This window comes from Falco biarmicus, chromosome 4 (genome assembly GCF_023638135.1).
Source record: "Falco biarmicus isolate bFalBia1 chromosome 4, bFalBia1.pri, whole genome shotgun sequence".
NCBI lineage: Eukaryota > Metazoa > Chordata > Aves > Falconiformes > Falconidae > Falco > Falco biarmicus.
Genome location: NC_079291.1, coordinates 58,282,847 through 58,307,285, shown reverse-complemented (window position 1 = coordinate 58,307,285; position 24,439 = coordinate 58,282,847). Strand labels below are relative to the sequence as shown.

The window sequence follows — 24,439 nt, the reverse complement described above, 5'->3', positions numbered from 1 at the left end:
CATCATGTGCCTTTCAAGGACTTCAGGGATGAAACTTTGACCCTTTGGAAACTTATTAGGTCAAAAGATTTGGCCAAAGATTTCACAACTTCACTGTAGTGTATAATACAGCAGTTCTCCATTATTCTCCTATTTCCCTTTATGCTCTGTGGAGAGGATTTCTTCTAAGCTCTTAAAATAACCACAATAACATCGCTGTGGGCAGGCACCGCTTCACAGGTTGGTTTCTCACAAAAACACCGTACCTGCCCATCCTAGTCAGCACTTGACAAAAACATTTTAAAAAGAAAAGCAGCCTTGGAAGGAGAAAGCTATATTGATCTCTAGCACTGGGAGATCCACTTCAGCAGACTCCGAAGGATGCAATTTATTAAGATGAGAAATAAAGATGTCCCAAAGCCCTCATTTCTGCAGGCTGCATTATTAATGACCCTCATGCCTGCAGATGGCAGAGAGCTGCATGCAAGTAGTCTTCTTGGCTTTTCTCATTGCCAGTAAGGTAGGGAATTAAAGATGGACCAGGACAACAAAAGTAAAGGAAAGACCACCAGTGACATATGAGAGCCAGCTAGAAAACATATACCAGAGCTGAATGGTTCATCTGTGCAGTGGTTAATAGCCAGAGAACCTCTGAGGCATCCTTGCTTTTAAACATGGAAGCAACCTTAGGAACTAGGCAGTGGTAGCTCTGAATAACTATGAATTACCTTTACATTTATTTTCTGGCTCAGCCCAGACAAGTGAACTGGCATCTTAGGGTCTCTTGTTGCTGTTCCCTGTGAGGGTATCTGCAGCAAAGACTGGCATTTCATTTGAGGCACCAGGGAAGAAAAAAAAAAAAAAAAAAGGCACAACAAAAAAATCACACACAAAGAAAAATAATCTTTCACATGCAGTAGAAAAGTGAGTTCACATTTTTTGGTATTTCTTTCACCATGTCCTAGAGTTCACTTCTGTCCCTAGAGTTTGTTGTCAGCGGGACTAAATGAAGCATGGGATGAGTTTGTATGTTGCTCTGAAATGTGTAACTCGCTGAGGAGACCAGGGTAGGGACACATAAAGGAAGAGAACGATCCTTTCTTGGCAAATAAAATGAAATGTCTGATAACCTGAAGTCGGCACAGTGTGAGTTTGTTTTGGACAAGCAGAATGAATTTTGTGAGGGAGTCAGGATAGGCTGGTACCCAGTCACTGCACAATAAACTAGAGGACTTTCCAGGGCACAGCTTGGCTGCCATTAGACATGGCCAAAGAACTGGATGTTTTATTGAGGGCTGCTTTATTCAGAAACAGCCATGAAATGAAAACACTGTGTGAGGCAGAGAATAATTTTTCCAATAATATTTTGCACATTTTGGGTGTGTGCATGTCTCCCACTTAGCTGAAACCAAACTTTTGTGGCATGGATTTAGATGTCCTTTAGACTGTTTAATTTCATCCAGCATTGCTTGGCTCTAATTGGTCACAAAATCTTCCTTGATGGGCAGTAGCACAGGTTTTATGGAAATAATTCTGGGTTATGTTCTGCAAAGGACTGGTGGTATTCTGTATTGTCTTCAAGCCAGTAATGAAAATAATCATAATTTTAAATCAAAATAATGCAGAATTAAATTGAAATGATTCTGCCAAAAAAAACCTCTAAACCAGACCATAACAGTAGGACTTCCAGGTCATAAACATGTAGGTGAATAAATCCCAAGTACAGTAATATGTTATTTGGTGCCAGTCATCCAGCTCCAGTTCAATAGGCCAGCACCTTTTTTGCCTTCTAAAACAGATCAGCATGTCTCTAAAATAGAAATGAACGTGGGGTTTTTTTAACTCTGACCTTTTAATTTGTTTCCCAAAGCAAAAAAACCCTCCCCAGTTTGCTTACACATGTAAAGTCATCCTGAAGGCAGTCTTTTAAGATTATTTTATCAACAATTCAATAGACTGAAGTTGTTGAATAGTTGAAGAATATATCTTCAACTAAAATATAGTGCATATTTGCCCTAGGCTTACCACTCCTATTTTGCTTGTCAACAAAGATATAAAGCAAATAAAAGACCCACATTTCTGACAACAAATGTAGCAACTTCTGCTAAGTGACATGAGTGAGAACTGAGGGCATCCTGTACTTCATGTCTAGATAGCTCCAGTATCACCAATACACACAGGATTAATTTAGCTCTGAATACCAGCTGTATCTCCTCTGATCACCAATATAGGCAATAACACAAAATTCTCTTTATTATTCTTTCAAAATGTTTTCCTTTTTGATTATTTTCCAGCAAGCTAATAGAACTCATTTGCATTAGCTGAAAGGTAGTTGATTTCTCCATGAAAACATGAATTCTTTCCTTCTGCTGATCCTCTGTAGAAATGAGATGCCAACCAACGTGTATAAATCCCCAAGGAGTGCTTCGAACAACTGCCAGCTCTTGACACTTGCATTAGGCTGTGGACATCTCTCTGCAGCTGTAGCCATGCTGAAAAGAACATTACTCCCAGTTAGCTTAGAGACACTAATCCGTGCTGCACTGCCTCCAATCTGCCTGCCGAGCTGATCCTAGGAGCGTTGCCTAACCCAATTTCCTCCAAATAAATTGGGTTAGCTTAAATAATAAGGCTTTTCTAACCAAGGTCAATGTGATTCAATCAGGTTAGGAAGCACTCACACCAGGCACTCAGCTGGCAGATTCAAGAGGTGGTGACAAGATGGTGGACTTGGCTAAAGGTGGTCATGTCTTCAGACAGCTACAGGACGTCACAGCCGTAGCGTAGACTTCAGACAACAGAACTCATAAACCCAAGGTCTTCCCATACACAACTGTTTGGGTGGTGTTTTTTTCCTTTTTCATGTATGTATTATTCCTTACTCCTGATGCTCATAACTTTGACTATCAACTAGTAGATTCCTTCTGCCACTACTGATAGAGCAGGTGAAAAAAGGTCTTCGTCATGCATATATTCTAATTTTGTGATGAGAAACATTTTTCAGTAAGAAATATGCACCATATTCTCCTGCTATTTCATTTGCCATTTAATCAATGTGTTCTTATCCTGTACATTAAATGGTCCATTTTCAGTTTAATTTGTTAAACTCTTATTGTGGTTCTTTTTTTTCATCCCACTTACTTCCCCTTTCCTCAATACATAACTAACGTATCATTTTGCATCCCATGTGGGTTTTCTGTGATTTAACCTAGTAAAGCTTTTAATTCCTAATTTGGTATTCTGCTCTAATACATTCACCCATGAAAGAGCCCGGAAGGCTGAAGCTAAGAAAAATCACTTTCATTTTCTTAGATACTACTGAGTGGTTTAATGTAAAATACACATGCAGTGCACAGTTTGTAATCTCAGATTTTATCATCCGTGTCTTTCAGAGCCAAGTCAAACCTGATCAGATTTTTGATGAAAGGATAAAAATTTAAGTCTAGGCTGGAACCACTGAACAATGGTGAGTTACTGAAAAAAGTAGTTGCATAAGAGCAATGAACAGTTCACTAGAGAGACTGAAATTTGGCTCCAAACCACTGGTGTGAAATGTGACTATCAGCAGAAGTACTCCAAAACAGGACTTTGAGTTTAATTAACCTTGCCGCTTAGTTATCAGGGATTTCCATTGAAATTAATGGTTCAAATCAAAGTGTTAAAATAGCAAATAGCCAATCTATATTTTAGTCGTAAGTACTATTTCCATTTGTCATTTATATTTTTAGCTTTTTTTTCCCCAAAAGAAAGGTTGATGATAACTGATTTGGGACATACAGTTTGGAAATTCTTTTTGGTAACTGGGGAAGGTATTTCAGGAAGATTTTAAATGGATGTATATTTTAATTAATATTTTAAAATTCATTTTGCTATATTAGACCATGCCATATGATGCATTCTGAACAAGTTTATACAATTGATAATTTAATCATGATTTACTGTGTCAGAATTGAACAGAAGTTAAAAACACATTTGGAAATGCACACACACACAGTGTTAAGGCCCACTACCTTGACGGAGGGAGGAAAACTAAAGCTTATCATGACATTGAATATTATTTATAGTTTTGTAATGTCCTGAACAAAGAAAGTATCATGTGGTGTGAGTAAACTGACTGTACTGCTTCTGGTCACCAGGACTGGAGCTCGCTCCAGTTAATTATTAGCATTTAAATTATAGGCAGAGATATTTTAAATTCCATTGTTAATAAAAAGTCAGACACCTCCATTGCATGAATCATATTCTGACTTCAGTCACTCTTTGCAGATGCCTAGCTCTCTTCTTTGGTTAAAGAGGAATCCTATACTGACTGCACTCCTAATTCAGACATGATAATAGAATTTGCTCTTTAGTACCATCTTCATGGTTTCACTCCTTAGGATTTCCTTCTGGCATAGCTTGCAAATCCTTTTACTTTTTTCCTTGTTATGCCTCTGTTTCACTGGCACCTCGCGACCTCTAAAAGTTCTCCCAGGTTCCAAACTGCATTTTTTGGTGCCAGTTTCAGTCAGTCTTGTTTTTCTTGGAAATCAACACTAAATTCCTCTGATTGTGCTCATGCTCAGGGTCTTGGGTGTTCATCCTACCAGGTTTTTTCAGCATACACTAAACCAAGAAATTAGTCTCATTGGTAGAGCAGTCCCATTCTGCAGTTAATTTATCTTTTTTTTCCCCAAAAAACAGGTTCCAAAATTTGTTTTCAAAATCTACTGTGTATAGTGGCAAATACAGAGGTTGCTGGCTTATGTCAAGATTTGTTTCTTAAACACAATGTTGTGTTTTACTATGTCACTCACTTTCCTACTCTTTCCTGTTAGAAGCCTGGTTTTGAGAGTGGGTGAGCACCTTGTCATTGGAGTTGGGTAAGCTTCATGTCTAGACTACAAGGCCCATAGCACTCACACTACAGAGATAACCTCCCAACTTGCTACCATTTACTAGACATATTAAGAATCCTGCAAGATCTGTTCCTTTAGCTCCCACAGTGTCTGTGGATTTAAAAATACTAACAGTATTAGACAGACAGATCCCTATTCTAAACAAGAATTCCTATGTGTAAGCTAGAAAAAAGAAAAACAACCAAAAAAAAACCCCTTTCTGCAGAGAAGTGCCATTTGTAATCTTTGACATCTGAACATATCTCAAACACTAAAACAGGCATGAAGAAAATACTCTAAAATTGTTCTTGTTATTGTCACTAAGGAAACAACTTCCTAGGAATCTGCAAGTTGAGTATACAGACGCTTTGATGTGCAGCCAGCTCTCTCTTTCAACATGCTTCCCAGCTTTCTGGAGAATCAGTTCTGCCCACCAAGGGAGCTCTCTCCTGCTCTGTCTCAGCTGAGTCCTTACTTCACAAGCAGATTGAACTCTAATGCTCCAGAAAAGCCATAGTCCAGATTTGCCACAACATGAGATATCAAAACAAAGCCATGACTAAGCCAAGGGATTTTGCCTTAAGATACTCCCCGCTACAGTCCAACAGCACGGTTAGGAGACCTAGAGCAGCACAGGAGCTAGGGAATGTGGGAGGCACAAGGCAGAATTTTTTCTGTCTGTTCACTTGTGGTGGTGTTTTCAGCCATACTTCACCCCCTCTTCCCCTGCCCCTCCAATAATTTAGATGCATGCTTTTTTTTTGCATTGAGGTCAAGAGGGTATGTATAGGTTATTTAACCTTTTCATCCCTTCAAATAGAGTAGCCATCCACAAACTGCCTGTTGGGAATGATATATGGAATTTGATAATCTCTGAACCATGAGCAGGCATTATAAAGAAGAATCTTAGCTGACCTGTCTGCAAACCCTTTCAACATGCCATGCAAATAATTTAACATTAATTTAATAATAATCTAATAACAGTTTAGTGACCAAATTTGAGAGGTCCAGGATGTTCCCTAGTGGTTTTTAATTTCTCAGCATTGGCACAGCCAATGTATTCCATAGTCCTAGAGCCCCTTGTATCCCGAAGAACTTGATGAACAACATATTCTGCTGAAACACATTCAAACAGGAGCATGCACACAGATATCCCCTGTCACCAGTTCTCCTGCAGACTGCAAATGAAATAGCAGTTAAATCCATTGAAAAGAGACATAGCTTATAACAGGCAGCAACTATGGAACAGAATCATTTGCTCTAATTTCCAGGGACTCAGCCAAGACTTACAGACAATGGTCCAAATAGAATACATGGCAAGACTTCACCAATATAAAAACATTTCAGAGCATTTGAGCTTTGAAAATACTTTCTCATTACCACTGACGGGAGTCCATGTCAGATCCCACTTCCTAAGGTTCCTTGGCAGTGTCAAGGAGGTCTCATGTACAGTTACGTTTCCCCAGGAACCAGAACATCTCCCAGTAGATAAGTTTACTTCTGGTGCGGCCCCTAGCTCCTTGCAGTCTCTACTCTTCTCTTCCACTTCCTCTTGTGTAAAAAGTGTAACCTGGCTCTCTGTAACGCTCCTTTCTATGGCCTCTAGACCAAAAGTGCTTAAAAGGTCTAAAAGCAAAACTGTTATGTCCAAGTAAACAGCTGGACTACAATGAATCCATCTGTCAATGGCAACAATTCAATAACCACAGAGCAACCCTTTACCAAGGTAAAAATCTACGTGCCCAGCCAGCCAGGAGCCTTTGCTTTTATGTTGAATTCATCATCTACCTTTGTATCAAAGTGTTTTGTCAGCTCCTTGCTTGTGTATAAGGAGCTTACAGAAGCAAACTGAGTAGCCAACAGCCACCAATGGTGGTTTCATAGCAGAAGAGGAAAAAAACCCAGATTTTAATGTTACAGCTACACTGCTAAATACATAGGGTCTGGGATCGTTCCTTGACCTTGAGGTCAAGTAACATGTAATCATTTTTACCCATCCTGTTAAACTGCTTTACCACAAATTAAACTGGCCTCACCCAAACTGCCTATGAGAACACCCTCTGGGCCATGATTTTCCCTGAGCATTGTTTGTAATTGTGGTGTTTGCCTTTATTTCTTATATATCCTATTTATTAAACACTGCATAGAGAGAAACTCATTTGGAAATCAGATTCTCCCGGTTACTGCAGATTCTTCCTGTTTCCCTCCCATACTACAGCATTGTAAATGATTATGTTTTCCTAACCATTTTCAGTCTAATTGGTATTCATGCCAATGCTAAGTCTAGCAAATGCACCATTGCTGAACAGATCTTACTGAAAACTATTTCTTCCATGTAGAGGGAGTTGTGTTTTATCTTGAAAAGACAACAGAAATTTCTGACTTTCCCTATAATAAAAATAAAAAGGCACATTGCAATACCTAAGCAATTGATAAATGTTTGGCAATGGGTCTGTGCTTCTCTGAGCACCTAAGAGCTCTGAGGTTGTGAGTTTTCCACAGCTTATTCCTCGTTAACTACCAATTTAGGATAATGACAGTGATACTTTCAAGAAATCCTTTGGGAGAAGAAGAGTAAGTATCCACTTTTAAATTCTCTAAATCTATGAAGGAAATACATACATACATATATATATATTTACCTTTTTTTTACTTTAAATCTATTAACCCTAGTGCCTCATCCTTTACATGGAAGGCCTTTGTATTGTAAAGAGGGTTAAGAGATTGTTTTGATAGCAACAGTACACAAAACCTCAGAGAAATTGTACTCAGCTGTCAGCTTTTATTCAAATTTTCTCTATGTCTTTATGCAAATCAAAGCGGATTTCCCTCCAGTAACTTCAAACATATACATTGTGGATGTTTGTAGATAACCAAGTGATCGCAGACTCCCTTAATGGACAGTGGGGAAAAAACATCATTTGGGGGCATCATCTGATTTATTTTAAATTACTGTTTCAGGTAAAAAATTAATTGAACCCTATATTCTTATGCTTCTTCGATGTATCTCAGGTAGATATATTGTAGGAATTTATTTAAACTGTAAGCTCTCCAGGAGTCTTGCATAAGTTGTTGCACTTTTGCAATGGAGCTTCATTGTTATTGGAGCAACATGTTGGAGAAGTCACCAAATGAACAAACAGGTTTCAATATATAGACTGATTTATTTAAATTATTTACTTTAAAAGAATTAAAATAACATTAGTAGACTGTCTACTGACAGACATATTAAGAAATCAGGGTCATCTTGTTGATTCAATGGTATTGTAGCAAGGCCAAGTTGCAACAAGCAAGAAGAATATACTTGACAAACATTTCAACATTGCTGACATTAATAACAATGGTTCCTTCCCTTAGCTCATTGCAAAACATTGTGTAGGAGCTCTTCCAAAACTGCTCATGGGAAGCTAAAATGCAAAATAACAGGTGGAGCAATGCGTAAGTCACACTGAACTTTGCCTGCTTTCTGTTGTTACTTATGGGGTCGCTAAAGACAGTAGTCTACAGATATAGATGACAAAGAATAAGGTGTGGAATTGTACAGAACATTTCGTAAAGCCAGGCACGATAATACAGAGCTGCCAGCCATGGATCTCATTTTAATGTTGGCTGAAGTCACAACATTGGTAAGAAAAGCTTGAATCCCAGTTGAACAAAGAGGGCACACAGCAAAAAGGGTACTGGACAAACTTGGCACTTAAGGGAGCAGAAAGTACTTGGAGAAATGTGCATTTGTTTGCTCTTTTGCTCATGTGATTATTAAATGGGATGGCAAATCAGTATGGTTCATTTCGCTGAGCACAGAGGAATTTATATCTTTTTAGGGACTAAGTCTTTGTGGAAGGCTAAGGTCAGCCTCAGATGATGTCACTACTACCAGTTCAATTTAGAGCATGTTGTTAGATTTTTTTTTCTTTGTGTTCCCTTACGTCAGTCATTTTTCTGAGCCTTCTTGATCTTAGAGGAGAAAAAACTGCTACAAAGGTTAATACAATGTTTAGAAGTGCTGAAAGTCAAGGCAGCAGGATGATGGACAACATTCTGATCTAAGTTGCTCCACCAGCCAAGGAAGCTAAGTCTTGAGATGCATTTTGAGGAAAGATGGAGATTATTTTATGCTGAGAGCAGTTGCAGAGATGTGAAACAGCAAGATAAGTTCAGCCATCTTCAAGTCTGTCATCTTCATCTTTGTCATTCCTGATACAAAGGCACATTGTTTTCTGTTGTACGGGTTATATCTCCAGGCTGACCTTTCACCTGTTCCAGGCTAAACGTAAATACTGAGGCATTAAAGCTGGTGATTTTTCAGGGACACACAGAAGTAGTAGCACACTAGGGTGATGCATTTTGGAAATGGCAAGGACACAGCAGAAAGCATAGAAAAATTTTACAGGTTGGAACCAGCCCATGATTCACAAGCTCTAACATTTCGGGTTAAAGCTCTCAAAGCTGATTTACAAAATGCAAGTTTGTACATGTTGCTAAAGAGAGTGATATGGATTAGCTTGGACATGCAGTCAGACATGCCTGCATAGTCTTCAATCTGGCCAATTCAGATTAAGTCAGTAGATCTCATTTAAATTTTTCAGATCATCTTGTCTAGCTTACCTGGCTCTTCCACAGCACTCACTGTCCAGTATTCCCACATAGTTAATGGAGGTAAAAAGGACGTCCAATTTACATGAATTATTTTAGAAACCTACTTGGGATCAAAAAAATTGAGATCTGGACTCCACTGCCTATAAAGGCAGCATATAATATACAGTCATTTAGTCAGAAGTAACAGGGGAAAGAAAGTTGGACAGCAAAAGATCTGTGTCTTGGACACCCAGAAGTGCCAAGATAAAATGAGAATATTCAGTCAGGCTGTCATAAGGAATGTAAACTGACATCAGATCATGGCACAGCTGCCATGGATTGACCTTTTCCCCTGCTTGAGATTAGGACAGTGATGATGTATGGATGGAGGGACAATGTCTAAGGTAACAGGACAGAGCCAGCATGGACTAGTGAGCTGTACAAGGCAACATAATAAAAGATGAAGCATAGGCTGAGAATATTTCAGCCGTAAAGGTGCAAAGTCCTGCGCCTGGGATGGGGCAACCCCCAGTATCAGTACAGGCTGGGCAGAGAATGGATTGAGGCTGCCCTGAGGAGAAGGACTTGGGGGTGCTGGTGGGCAAAAAGCTCAACATGGCCTGACAATGTGCGCTCACAGCCCAGGGGGCCAAGCAAATCCTGGGCTGCATCACGAGCAGCATGGACAGCAGGTCGAGGGAAGGGATTCTCCCGCTCTGCTCCGCTCCGGTGAGAACCCCCCTGCAGTGCTGTGTCCAGCTCTGGAGTTCTCAGCACAGGAAAGACACGGACCTGCTGGAGGGGGGCCAGAGGGGGGCCACAAATATGATCAGAAGGATGGAAACCCTTCCCTGTGAGAAACGGCTGAGAGAGTTGAGGTTGTTCAACCTGGAGAAGAGAAGGCTCTAGAGAGATCTTATAGCTGCCGTTCAGTACTTAAAGAGGGCTTATAAGAAAGATGGGGACAGAGTTTTTAGCAGGGCATTTTGCAACAGGACAACAGGTAATGGTTTTAAACTAAGAGGAGGTACATTTAGATGAGACATTAGCAAGAAATCCTTCCCTGCGAGGGCAGCAAGGCACCAGCACGGGCTGCCCAGAGCAGCTGTGGGTGCCCCAGCCCTGGCAGTGCCCAAGGCCAGGCTGGATGGGGCTGGGAGCCACCGGGGCTGGGGGCGGGGGGGGGGGGGGGGGGGGGGGTGGTGGTCCTGCGCGTGGCAGGGGGCTGGAACTAGGTGATCTTTAAGGTCCCTTCTAACTCAAACCATTCTATGTATCCATGAAATTATGTAGGAAGAAAAACATGTTCTAGATTATTCTGTCACAGGAGCTGCTTGTGGTAGTTGAATCTGGAGAAAGGTGAATGCAGTCTCAAGGTACCTCAGGGAAAATAATTCCAGGAACAATGTGGAGCTATACAGATAGACCTGCAATGTAGTAATTCTTTTGTGGTTCAGTATCTTAACTGTGATGTCCCAAGACAGCAATACCAAAGGGCATTTCCAAGTCCTGCATCAGAGTATATGAAAATCAGCTGAACTCCTTCTGTGTGGGGTAAGAGCACTGAGGCCAAGATTTGAGCAGTCTCATTTGAAATCACCAGGAGGGATCAGAAACCCAGGACAGGATTTAGACTGCAGATTAAACTGTCTCCGTGGCATTTATTGAAGACTTTCCAAGCTAATGAGTTACAGAGCTCACTCTATAGTAGATACCTATGTTTATCTCAACATCAGGCATTGGCCTGGGGCCAGAATCAGTAGCCTGAATGCTGGTGTTTGGTGTCACCAATGCCCCAGGGTATTTTACCTGCCTTTATACGGAGGGTAAAAGATGTGGTGTACATAAGCATCGTACCTACAGATCCCTGGTAGATCTTAGATACCCCAGGGAACCTCAGATGGCACCTAACACCTATGTTCAGGGGGCTGAACCATGTCCTAAATCTCCTTTGACTATAGCAGAGGCTTTTGTCCTTAGGTACGGGTAACCATTTCAAAACACACACCTATCTTTAGGTGTCTTAATCTATGACTTGAATCCCATTTCTGGTCAGCATGGTAGAAACAATCCTAGCAAAAAAAGACATGCAAGTCTTCCAAACAGAGGAAAGGGAGTAAGCTGAATGCCAGAGGTAAAAATCTGTCAGGGCTACACTTGCTGGGGGAACCAAAACATTGGTGACATTAATTTCTTCTCCTTTTCTGAATAACATGCAGACATTTGTAGTCTTTGAAGGCTCTTTTCCATGACCATCAGTGCTACACCCAGCTGTGGTACAAAAAACAAGTCGGAGAACAAAAAGCAAGAGAATGCAGAGCAGTGTCCAGAGACTTGACTGCTGCAGAGAAACAACTTCAACATGGCTCATGATGGCTTTTCATGCTGCTCTCTCCTCTGCAGTCACCGAGTACTATTCTCTGATGAAGTTTGTTCCAGCTGTTCGCCCACTGTACATAATCATCTTGGCTAACTAACCCATTCACTAGCACAAAACCACCCAAGATGTCAAACTCCACGCAACTCGAATGAATGAGTGTGGATTGTGGAATCCAAGGCTCCAGTGACAGCTGTGACACATTCACAGCCTTAGTCATGAAGAGCTTAAGCATCTGCGGTATTTCTGATGCTCTCTCATCTCCTTTGCATCTTAAGTTAGAGCACAAAACTCCTGGAAGGAATCCAAAGATCCAGCTCTCTAAAACACAGGAAATGAGTAACTTTACTAACTTTAACTTGGGCTTTTACATAATGCACTTGTGCTGGCTTTTTTATATAATTTGTTTCTAGGCCAGCTCTTAAGAGAGGAAGTTCTGTTGTGTGTCCAACATCTCAGAAATGTACTAAGCCCAAGCTCATATTTGACTTTTGGTACTAGTTACATTATTTTAAGGTTTTAGATACACATATAAATGTCCTTATTACAAAAAAAAAAATTGCTTTTTAAAAGGAAATGCTTTTTACTTATGACCATAATGTTCCATTTTATGGTTTTGCTAGAAATGAAAAAAGCTTCTATAAACCTACTTCAAAAATGCGACAGTAAGAGCAGAAACAGAAATGCTGTGACTTAATAAAGTCTTACCATTCCAGGAAAAAGAATTAATAGTTAAGGATATCTTAGCTTTTTTAAACTGCCTTTCTAAATAAATATAGTTTCTTTCTGCAGTGGAGAAGGGTATCTCTTACTACTGCAACTTTAATTCCAGTCTACTGATCAATGTGTTCTGGGAGGTTCAGATATATTTTTTTTCATTATGTGGATTTCAGTAAATATTTTTAAATGTCATAGTTAAGGAGGAAGGTGCTAGTTAAATCAATTTTTCAACCGACTGGGGGATTTTGTTAGCTTAGGACAGAGGGTAGATGTATTATTAAAAAAAAGCATCGAGCTATTGATTTATGGCAAAAAGCCGGCTTTTAGATCATGTAATCCTAAGCATGTCAAGTGCTCCAAGCTGGTCAAAATGTACTTCACAAGGTGCAACCCTAAGCTAATAAGGTCCAGTGAGCATTCATCTCCATCTTCTTGCAACTTACAGTGTAGCTATTCACAAGTAGGGTGTATTAGATGAAGCTTGGAGCATTGCACAGTTTCTGGCTAGCTCAGAGAACAAGCAAAACAAGCTTGCATCTGCCTGCAGAAAATCATGTTGCCATCCTAGATGTGTGCCTGTGTTGATGTATTCCCCCCGTTCACAAAATTATATACAAGCTTCAGTTGGCAAATCTGTCTTTGTAATTGGAGATGCTCTGAAGACAGAAAGTGTTGATACACGCAGAAGGAACCCACTGAGATTTAAAATAAGCAATGAATAATAATTAAAAGAAAAAAAGACAAATAGATAGGATGTTGCCTGGGACACATGGCATGAATTCTCCCTGCAACGGACAGCCTGAGACTGCCATTGGTTGAATAAAGGGAAGATATGGGTGAGGAAGATGTGGGGGCTACCACAGAGAGCTTGGGCTTTTTAGAAAGATTAACATCTATCACAATTTGCTATTGCTATGAGCTAGCAAAAAATTACCAGTCTTCACCTGAGCACAGATGAGAGCAAGAGAGGAATTACACTCCGAGATACTACAGAAAGATTAATCCCACTGACTTTGGATGTGGATGCTGCTGCAAGAGCCTCCATGGGGTGATTCAGCTGACTTCAGGATGAGATGAACCACCCTCCCCACATATAGTGGATTGGGGTGATTAGCTTGGATATGACCACCTAGTTTTCAGATGCTTAAGTGAGAGTAGATGAACATCACCCAGGCTGCTTAACACTTCTGAGCGAGAAAGCCTTCCTCCACATGAAATGAATGGTAATTTTGCCAGGGCATCCTTTGGGGCCAAGTTTTCCCCTTGAGAATATGGAAATTTATACCTCCTTCACTCCTCAGAGATGGACCTAAGGATACATCTACTCCCTATGAAAGAACTTGATTCTGTCACATTTCCCTTCAGCAGGGCATTTTTCCTTAAGAATCCCCACCCAATCAGCTAGGACAATATACTGTCCCCTGCAGGAAATGAAAGTAGCAAAACTTGCCTCATTCTGCAGAACTAAAGAATAAAAATAAAAATATCTAGCCTATTAACCCACCATGCAGATTAAAAGGGCTTTTCCTGCCCTAATCCTCAGCTCCATTTAGCAGGCCCAACAAATCACAGATAAGGGACTATAATTATCCTTCCATTTGCAGCTCCTGAGCAATCATGACCCAATCATCTCTAATGGAGTGCAAAAGCCACTGTGATTGAGGCTTCTTTGTGAAATGCATCAACATGGGATGGACAAACCTGCAAAGGTATGTGGCAGAAGGTTGTATATTCAGTAAGGAGTACTTAGACTTCAATATTCCCAAAATATTAGAAAATAAATTATTATTATTATTGCTATTGTCATAACTATTGTGAAGAAGAGTTAGACCAGATAAATATTTGCCCCTTTAGCACTAGAGTGAATTATGAGTTATGCTAAGAAAAACTAGAATTATTTTGTTGGGTTTGGAGTTTTGGGTTGGTTTTTTTTTGTGGTTTTTTTTTGCCTTTTTTTAAACAGTGGTATTAAGCAGAGGTTTAAACACCTTTTAAAACTTTATTTCTGAAACAGTCTGTCTATTAAATAGATCAGAGCAGTTTCAGAATATAGTCCTACCTTAAACCATCCAAGAGTAAAATGTGACACCTGAATGAGCAGGAATGAGACTGTCAGGATGTCTCCAGAGCAGATAAATTCTAATGGCAAATGCAAAGCAGCTCATTCTATGGGATGATTATCTCAGAAAAATTTGGATTCAACTGTAGAAAGAACCAGAGTAGCAAACAAGAGTCACTGTAACTGCGTCTGTGTATTTCTGCAGGGAATATTTCCTTTCCAAGGAATCCCTTTCCAAGGGAATACTCCTCAGCACAACAGCCATGTTAGCTTTAAATGCTCTGTGTGACAAGGCTTCTACCTTTTCTTCAGGAGATGGAATGATTTAGTGCCTCCTGAGAAGTTCTACCCTGAAATTATTAGTCCTGCTACTCTACAGATCAGCCCATTAGCTTGCATAGAGATACAATCAATGAACAGCAATGAGTTACGTAAACAAGGTTTAAACAACAAAAAGTTCCTAGTTTGCCTTGTGGAGATAAAAGTTCAAGCCTAAGAAGACAGATCAATAAACTGAGAGAGCAAAGGTGGTCAGAGAATAAAGCACAAGCAAAGCAATGGGGTGAGGGCTTGACATTCTGCCGTGAAGTACTCTGCAAAAAAGTCTGGCTTTCTTCCCATATATTTGTGTCCACTCAGTTACAATCCAAACAGCGTTTCAACAGCTACCACAGACACATGAATTCTAGTACTTGTTAGCATTGTGGAAGACTACCAAATACCTTTCTGTATGCAGAGCATTTTTAAGAACAAACAAATTCAGCACTGAGGGAACTGGAAAAGTATCCCATCATAGGATGCTGTATATATTGGGTAGCAGGATACTCCGAAACAGAGTGGTGTTGCTGTCCTTGATGATACATTACGAACAAAGATGACTTTAAAGTTCTAGATAGGAAAAAAGAGGAAGTTAGTCACTGGTGCATTTGCATCCCTTTCAGTAGAGTTGTTCCACTTCTGCACTGGTGTGGAAAACTCACTCCAAAATCCTGTTGACTGCGGCATGTACTGAATCCCACCCCCACTGTCTTCACAAGTGATATGGGATGGCTGCATGTGGAAAGAAAGGGGATGGAAACAAAGAAACATAAGCCAACACAAAAATACACTTTGCCGACTTAAAGGTTGAGGCTGCACTCTCTGGGCCAAGTAGTGGGGTGGGTGAAATAAAATTCAGTACCTCCACTGACTTCTATAAGCTGTTATCAGTTTACCTCTCCTGAGAACTCTGGCAAATAAATAACACTTCTGTTAAATCAGGATTAACTGTAAGACATGACATTTCTGCCCATCTTAATGCCAGATATGATTTAAAGCATGATCCTGTCCTGAGTTTACTTTTTCTCAGTGCTTCTTAACTCAAATACTCTGGTTTCATTAAAAGATAATCTGAGCTAATTTAGGAATTAGACTGTTTGTACTAAGTGTGCTCAGAAGGAAGGAAAGGAAAACAAAATCTGCTACACTGAAATGAATCAGCTTGGGGACATGGGTCTCAACTTAACAAAGGCGTAGGCACATATGGAACTCAACCCCAGAAAAAATATCTCCAGGATGCTGGCTCAGTCAGCCAAATGAAGAGAGATGTGATGAACAAAGGTCTGAACGTGATCAACAGTGCAGCCCACAATCTCAGAAATCTCGGGTTTTCTCTCCCTGGTAGCATCCCACAACAAAGCTTCTGCCTTCGTGTTTACAAGCTTCACACATACACTGACAACAGAAGATCTAGAGACCTACATGCGGCTGTGGCACCAGCATGCAAACAGCAGACATCTTAAATCTATGGGGAAGAAGGACCCCCCCCTCTTTTCTTTCAGAGACCCCAACAAATAATGGAAGGCTGAAGCCAAGAAGCTATCACAAAGCTAGTTCCCTGTTTAAAGACAAATATGTGTATTGTAGCTGCCCTGAATGAACAACAAAGCAGCAAACATTGCCCTCAGCACATAGAAGGGGGGGGGGAAGGTAGGAGACCATAACCCAGAACTGTAACCGACATGCAAGCAGATACGTCAACTTTAATCCAACTCCCATTACTGCACTGAATAGCTTTCCTTAATTATTCATCAAACTCTGGAGCAGTATTGCCTCAACCCATAGGACAACTTCTTTCAAGGCAGCTCCAGGGTGTTATGTTTTAGCCAAGTATAGGTGTTTGTATAATGCATTCTTTCTCTGTAACTGTATCACTCTCACTGTAAGGAGTTTGCCTTCATGCTGTCACTGACAGTAACCCTAAGTAACCATACATGCCTTTTGATTACTGTATGCTAGCCAAGGAAACATTTCCCCCCCACACCTGACCAGTGTTGCATAGGTTGAATGGAGAAGTGAGATGGCTGTGTACCCAAATAGCAGCAAAGGAAAATCCATTTGCTGTTTGTTCACTCCAACAGATGAAAAAAAAAACCAAAACCAAAAAAAAAAAAACCCACCCCAAACCCAAACAAAAAAACCCACCTAACCCCACAAACAAAAAACCCAAACACCACCCAAAAAGCTGCTTCAGTTACACTGCATATTGCCATACCAGTCCAAAACTTGCAATGTAATTAAAATACACAAGACAGACAGTAATCCATAATACCCTAGGAAAGAATCAGGTCACTTTGCTGCCTTTTTCACTTTGTCGAAAATTTATTATTGTTATTATAATTATAATTACCTCTAGTGCTACTGCAATATATTCTTCAAGCTAAAGGCTTCTGTTTACCAGCCGATTAGATGCAGAGGAAAGCCACTGACTTCCAGGGAGTTCATCCAAACCTGCTTCTGTGTAAGTGGGATGCTCGTCTAGCCATAAACACCGGCATGACACTAAACAAAACCACCTCTCTTTTCTTTTTTCCATGCATTTGCCAGTCCTGAACAGCATGCTGCATTTCTCTCCTTAGCCCTAAACTCTTCAGATTCCAATACACACCTGAACTGTGCCCGTGTTCAATCCACAGCCCAGCGGTAAGCACTGTCCTGTATGCTGTCTCTCTGACTTAAGATGTGCTTTACATAAAGATATTACTAGAACCAGCTGTTCAAATACTGATAAGGAGAAGTGCACAGAGGCATGCAAGCAGAGGTCAAAGGCAAATTAAGGCAATTTTTACTACTGCCCCACAGTAAAAACGGCGAAGTCCTGGTGCACTGCTTGAAGGGTGAATCAGAGTTTCTGCGGCAGGTGAAGATGCAGAACTGCAAAGGGAGCCTTGAGCTCGAAAATGCCAACAGCAGCACCGGGTCTGTTAGCAATCAGGTTTTATTTACCAGCCATATTGTGTTAAAAACAGACGTGATCCCCATACCGAGCACGTTAACCTGTCACCACTTGCGAAAGGAGATTTATGTGTTTGAAAAGAACCAAATCTATCTCGCGGACGCATCCTCAAAGCCTGCAGTTCTGGCTGAAGACAGAAAGCCTGCATGCTAGTCCCCTCCAAAAGAAGTATTCCCAGGTCCTGGGGAAGATGAGGGAACAGCCGATAAATCAATGTCACTCTAAGACAAGCCGGCGGTTCCTTTTCCCTCGCCGGCTGCGGGAGCCGGCGCTTGGGCATCTCAGGATCGGCCCGAGCGGGGCAGAGCCGGGCTGCCGCTGCCCCCCGGTACCCGCTGCCCCCCGGTACCCGGCCCGAGCGGGGCAAAGCCGGGCAGCCGCTGCCACCCCGGTACCCGGAGCCGGCGCGATGCTACCCCTGCTGGAGGAGGGGGAGAGGCCGACGAAAAGGACTTACCATTGCAGCAGGGATCCGTCCCGGCGCTGGAGATGCTGCATCCCCTCGGTGCCCGGGCGGCGTGGGAGCCAGCCGCGGGGGACACTGGCCGGGTCCCCGGCAGGAGCTGGCCAGCGCCGGCTGCCCGCGCTGGAAGTGAGCGGCCGCGGCCGGGCTCCCCCCGCCTCGCTCGCACCGGGCGGAGGAGGGGTCGGCGCCTCCGAAGGGAATCCGAATTCCTCCTCCCTCGCCTGCCGGTCATGTCCAGGCTGCCTTTGCTCAGGGGATGGGCCAGCTCCTGGCCGTGAAGGAATTTGCCATAGCTAAATTAAAAACAACAAAAAAACCCAAAAACAAAACCAAAAAAAACCCCACCAAACAACCCAAACCACCAAAAAAAAAAAAAAAAAAAGCCAAAAAAAACCCCAAAACCAAACCAAACACCCCAACCAAAACACCAAAAGCCAACACCCCCACCCAAAAGCAAACAAATCAAGAAGGGAGAGAGGAGATCTGCAAACTTTTCTTTTTTTCCCCCTGACTTCCCCCCCCCCTTTTTTTTTTTTTTTTTTTTTTTTAGTGGAGATTATATGTGCTCGGGAAGTAGGGGGTGGGATGGGGGAGGAGGACGGTCTCCAAACTGGATCAGATGCTCTGCCTGCGAGTCAAGGCTACGGTGTGCTCGCCCCTGTGTTTCTCTGTGTGTGTGTGTGTGTGTGATTCTCACAGCCAGACAATGCTCTGCAAAGCGAGCTGGTCCTGCGGAGAAATGCAAACACCTCCTCCCCCAAGTGCCTGAGGAAAGGAACGGGGATATGGAACCAATAGCTTGTCCTTGCCTGGTCTCATTACTATGGAGGAAGAAAAGGAAACCAATGAGGAGGAGCAGGAGGAGGGGTTTATTCAAATTAAATTTCTTAAATCAAACACCCCCCCACCCCCGTTCCCTTTTCTCCTCCTACCTCCCCCAAATTCTTTCTCCTTGTCACCTAAGCACCGTTTCTGCCGTCCTAGAGATTTTTTTTTTTTTAATTAGTGTGACAAGGTCAGCAAAACGCGGTGATAGGAAGGAGGACGGCATTGCTGCTGGAAGGGAGAGGGGGCTGTGGGAGCGAGGGAGAAGGGAGGCAATTTCTCCCTGAGCTGCAGAATAGTTGATTGCAAAAAGAAAAAATTATAAAGTAGCTGGAGTTGTCAGGGAGGGGAACGGAGGGGAAGTGGAGCAGGAATTTCACCTGGAAGCATCATTTTGGTGATGGTATTTGTGGATAGGCAGGTGGCCCGTGTCCAGGATGAGCCCTCTGAGCTTGTGGAAAGCATCTCCTCCCCTCCCACAGCAGACACACACACAGGAAGGGAAGTGACTGCACAGGAACAGCAGCATCTGCACCGTCCTGCATTGCCTCAGAGCTACACAGCAACAGCATTCCTGCAAAGGCAGTGCAGGAGTGGTACCTGTTGCAGGAAAACCAGTGAAGTGGAGCTGTAGAGAGTGCTGAGACGATTAGCAAGAGCCTAAGGGATGTCCAGCTCGTTCCTGGGACTTGTATCTGGAAAAGAATGGGGTGGCACATGACTCCTGCAAGGTAAGCGCACAAAAGTATTCAGTCGCTGCTCCTGGCTGGAGAGGGTAGCACTCAAGGGGAAGCTCCCCAGACCTGGGAAATGCTCGGTAAACATCTACAGCAGGCCTCGAGGAGCCCTCTGCCAGGGCATCCCGTGGAGACACTTGGCACCACACTGCTTTTGCTGTTGCCAGCCATGCTGCTCTCAGGCCCCACAGACCCATGTCAAGCACTTGACATGCTGAATGCCCCTGTCCTTCCCCAAATTCTCAGACACCCGCACTGTAAGAGCGGCTGCCTGATGATGAGGCTTTTCAAATTACCCTGAAATTTCACAGCACCTGGGATAGTGACACTGTTGCTCTTCCTCTTGTAGAAGCCCTTTCCTCTGCTTATCTTTTACCCATTGCCCTTCATTTTCTGCATCTCCCATCTTCCATTTTCCTTTGCGTGTATATTAATATAAAATCCTCCATGCCTTTACCCTGCTCCTAGATTAAACAAAGGAGACCAAAAAAGCAATTTGGTCATAAAAACATCTAAATCCATTACCTGTCCAGTGTAAAAATCCCTGACCCAATTACTTACTTGTACTTTACAGTCCCTGTGGCTCTCAGTCCAGGTGCAGGAGCCCGAGGGGCATAGCTCCACAAGAGCAGCACTAGACCAGACAGCCTTGCTCCCAGCCCCTTGGCACCGTAACAGCCCCCTGGCTGCAGAGATGCCTTCTCTTCAGAAAAGCATGCACAGACACATTGTGAATGCATTCAGCTCTGGTTTTATTCCAGCACCATGGGGCAGTAAAAAGAATCAGCTAGACTTTTCAAAGCTTCCCTTTTCACATTTTCTGCCAGTTATGCCATCTTCTCTAGCCGCATCTCACAGCTTTCAGTAACCTCACTAAATACGACAGGAACAAAAGAAAACAGACAAAAGATGTAGATATTTACATTGTATAGCTGAGATATTCAGCCTGTGTACTCTATACAGTCATGAATGAGAGAGGCACTACTAGGATGTCATCTATTGTACCTACTTTGTCTGTCTCCATAGTATAAAACACCTGACTATATTTTCATGAAATGTTGAGGGAGTCAAGATTAATTAAATCAGACACCGAGTTGTTAGTCAAGTGTATCTCAGCAAGCCTTATTTTTCTGCATCCTAAAGGGTAAGGTGTGGGACAAAGAAACCTCTACAGCAAATTGTTTGTTCTACTCATGAAAAAACATCTATGTTTGCTCTACAGACCTAAAGAATCTCTTCCCCCTGCAAAAAAAAACAAACCCACAACAAAACCCCAGCTGTGTCACCTCAAAACTTCCAGAATTTATGGCAGTCCTACCTCAAAAACCAGAAGCCCCACTGTGAAATGTTGTCTTGGGTTACTAAGCATGGAATAAGGCTCCCAGCTGTTCATATATTATGTGCTGCTCCAACATCTGCTCCCTCTCTTTCCCCGGAGAAGGGCAATGGGCCAAAAGAATCATCTAGTGGCCCATATCCAGCTGCAGTTGGACTGCCCTAGATGATCTCAGCTGATATTCATACCAGGTTTCCTACTGAAGTAATCAGGAGAGTCTACCTAAGAACTTTGTTCTCTGAAGAAGACACTTTTCTTTAGGAGAAAACAATTAAGCCATTTTCAGGCAAACAAGGCTTTACTATTATCCTCACGAGCCATCTATTAAATAGATTTTCATCATTTAAGTGTGTGTAAAGCATCATAGCCATTACCCTGGCTGGCCTGAGAGACTGACAGGGGCAGGAGACGGCTTCCTGAGAGAAAAATGTGAGCTACTGCTGAATGACCTAGAGAGCCATCCATCTGCCATCCTGCACAGGGGCAAGACATGGGCAAGCTGGCTGCTGGAGTGTGTATTGAGACTGGGTTAAAGGTATTTTGCTGGAAGGTCCTTGTCGTTGTTCTTTTATTTTGACACCTCAGGTGTGATTTAGTTAACCGAATAGCTAGGTCTGCATGGGCTAACCATCTCTCCCTTCATAGTAAGGTCAGATCTGATCAGTGCAGTCACAGGAATATAAGGCAAGATCCATCTCATCCCAAGGAGATATTGAAAGCTTGGAGGAACTGTGTCCTAAATGTACCTGTTTCTCTCCACAGACATCAGACACGAGGGGAGCACTAGCCCAGCTTGGCAACACCCACAAAGTAGACGTCTAAGGTTTAATGAGATTAATTCCTCTTTCACTATCAAGCTGACAAGCCTGAAATACTGAGACTCACCCATCTGGCAGCTTCTCCTCTGCCAGGACAAGAACTACCCCTGGATAGTGCCACAGCCTCCCACCTACCCTGAGATCCCACCTGCCATACCCTATTGGCCTGCAGATCCCCTGATGTGATGATCAGCTGTACTGGGGATCAAAAAAAGGCCCAGAGGAAAAGAAAGATCTCCTGTGCTGAGGTGTGAGGTTGAGAAATCCCTCATGCCAGATGAAGCCCTCTGCTCTGCATATTCCTCAGTCACTTCCTACCAACCAGTAGATTTCTAACAGTGAGAAAGAGACATCTCCTGGTTCCTGAGGACAAGATCTGGTAGAGGCAGAGAGTAGGAGAAAACAGCTATTTATGCAGACAATGACAGTAATGTGTTCCCTTGCTAGCTGTTAAAACGAGCTGTACTGTTTTAAGACATTTCTATGAGTGGAACTGTGTCCACAGACGGGAAGAATGCAGAATGCTAAATACCCCACTTGCTATGATTAACTGGGACATACTTGGTGTGTAGGCAAAGGTCTACATCACTGTGTTAGAAGGCAGTATCTTCAAGTGTGAACTTAAAGAGCAGCAGGTATCCTGTTGTATTCTTACTTTTACCTTTTAGTTAATGTAAGGCAGCATAGCCCACAGAGATGTGTACCTCAGGCTGCTGGAAGGTGGCATAGCAGCCGCTAGTAAGAAGCTGAAGTGCTGTAAATTCACTCCCAGCTGACTGGACAGGAGGCTGTTGATCAAATTCCTCAAAGGGAATTTAATTGAATCAACCTGCTTGATTCCCGTATGCAGCCTTTCTTTGCCTCCCCCAGCACTGTAATGAGGTTTATTGGAGAACAACTGCAACCTTCCCTCACCAACTCCCCTCACTTCGCTCACACATGTTCTTCTGCAAAGATGCTGTAGTTAACTACTTAGAAAAATGAGGGGAGAACACACATTAAAATTGGTTTACAGTGCAGGCAAGGCTAACCTGTTCTTGTCGGGGTCCCTCAGGCGGCATCCCATCCCTCAGGCATGTCAACTGCACCACAGAGCTTGGTGTCACCTACAAACTTGCTGAGGGTGCACTCAATCCCACTGGCCATGCCACTGATGAAGACATTAAACAGTCTGGGCCCAATATGGACCCCCAAGAGACACCACTTTCACCAATCTCCATCTGGACATTGAGCTCTTGACCACTTGTCTCTCAATGCAACCATCCAACCAGTTCCTCATCCACTGAACAGCCCACCCCTCCAATCCCTATTTCTCTGATTTAGAGAGAAGGATGGTGTGTGGGACTGTGTCAAAGGCCTTGCAGAAGCCCAGATAGATGGCATCCGTAGCTCTTCCCTTTTCTACTGGTGTACTCACTCCACCACAGAAGGCCAGTAGGCTGGTGAGGCAGGACTTGCCCTTGGTGAAGCTGTGCTGGCTGCCTTGAGTCACCTCCCTGTCCTCCGTGTGCCTCAGCAGAGCTTCTAGGAGGATCTGTTCCCTGGTCTTCCCAGGCACAGAGGTGGGGCTCAGGTCAGTAGTTCCCAGGGTTCTCCTTTCTACTGCTTTTAAAATGGGTGCAAATTTCCCTTTTTCCGGTCACCAGGCACTTCATCTGACTCCGATATAAATATACGATTTATATATTATAAAAATTTATTTTACAAATAGATCTATAAATGTATGTTATGTAATTTATTACGTAAATTACTATTTCAATCTGAACTGAAGCTCCAGCATTCCTACAGTTCTACTTATAAGCTCCCTATCACTACAGGGCCACGATTTTAGGCACTTAGATGAATGAGTTTTCTAGGACTTCCCATGCTCTACGGTCTGTTTCTAGAGATGGATCCCTCCTGTGACTGTCCAGGTACTTCTGAAACATCCCTGCCTGCTCGCTGACTGTTAGAAAGAGCTCACAGTATCTAAATTGCATTGAAGTAATTTGGGTTATATGGGACAAATGTGTCATATGGTGGTTACATATACAGCCCAAGTTGCACTTGCAGGTAAAAGATATAGGTATCACTGTTGAGGAGAAAATTATTTGTAGAGGTACCATCTGTAAAAGAAGGTCTCATTTGTGATTAGGCATGACAAATAACTTGCAAGTAATACTTTTAGCGGTGGGGTTTCTGGTAGCTGAGCTATCACCTTCTCAGACAGATTACTGTCTCTCAAGTGTTTCAATTACTTGAATGTAGTCTGTTGCTCTCTCCACTTTTGTAATTACAATATCTAAAGCATTTTTGGAGTGGAAGGCACTCAGATGTTTATGTTCAGTCAATAGCAATCCTAAGAAAACTTAGTTTGATTGTTAGTTGATTTTTGCAACAGTTCTGTTTCTTGA

General features: G+C 42.5%; 1 protein-coding gene across 4 annotated transcripts in view; it reads right to left on the bottom strand.

Moving 5' to 3' along the window:
• Positions 1–18,609, bottom strand: part of ADCYAP1R1 (ADCYAP receptor type I) — a 140,523-nt gene extending 121,914 nt beyond the window's left edge. For all 4 annotated transcript variants that reach the window (XM_056338255.1, XM_056338256.1, XM_056338257.1 and 1 more), the window contains exon 1: positions 18,322–18,609. The gene's annotated coding sequence lies outside the window, so the exon portion shown is untranslated. The remainder of the gene's footprint in view (positions 1–18,321) is intronic.
• Between the last annotated feature and the right edge of the window lie 5,830 nt (positions 18,610–24,439).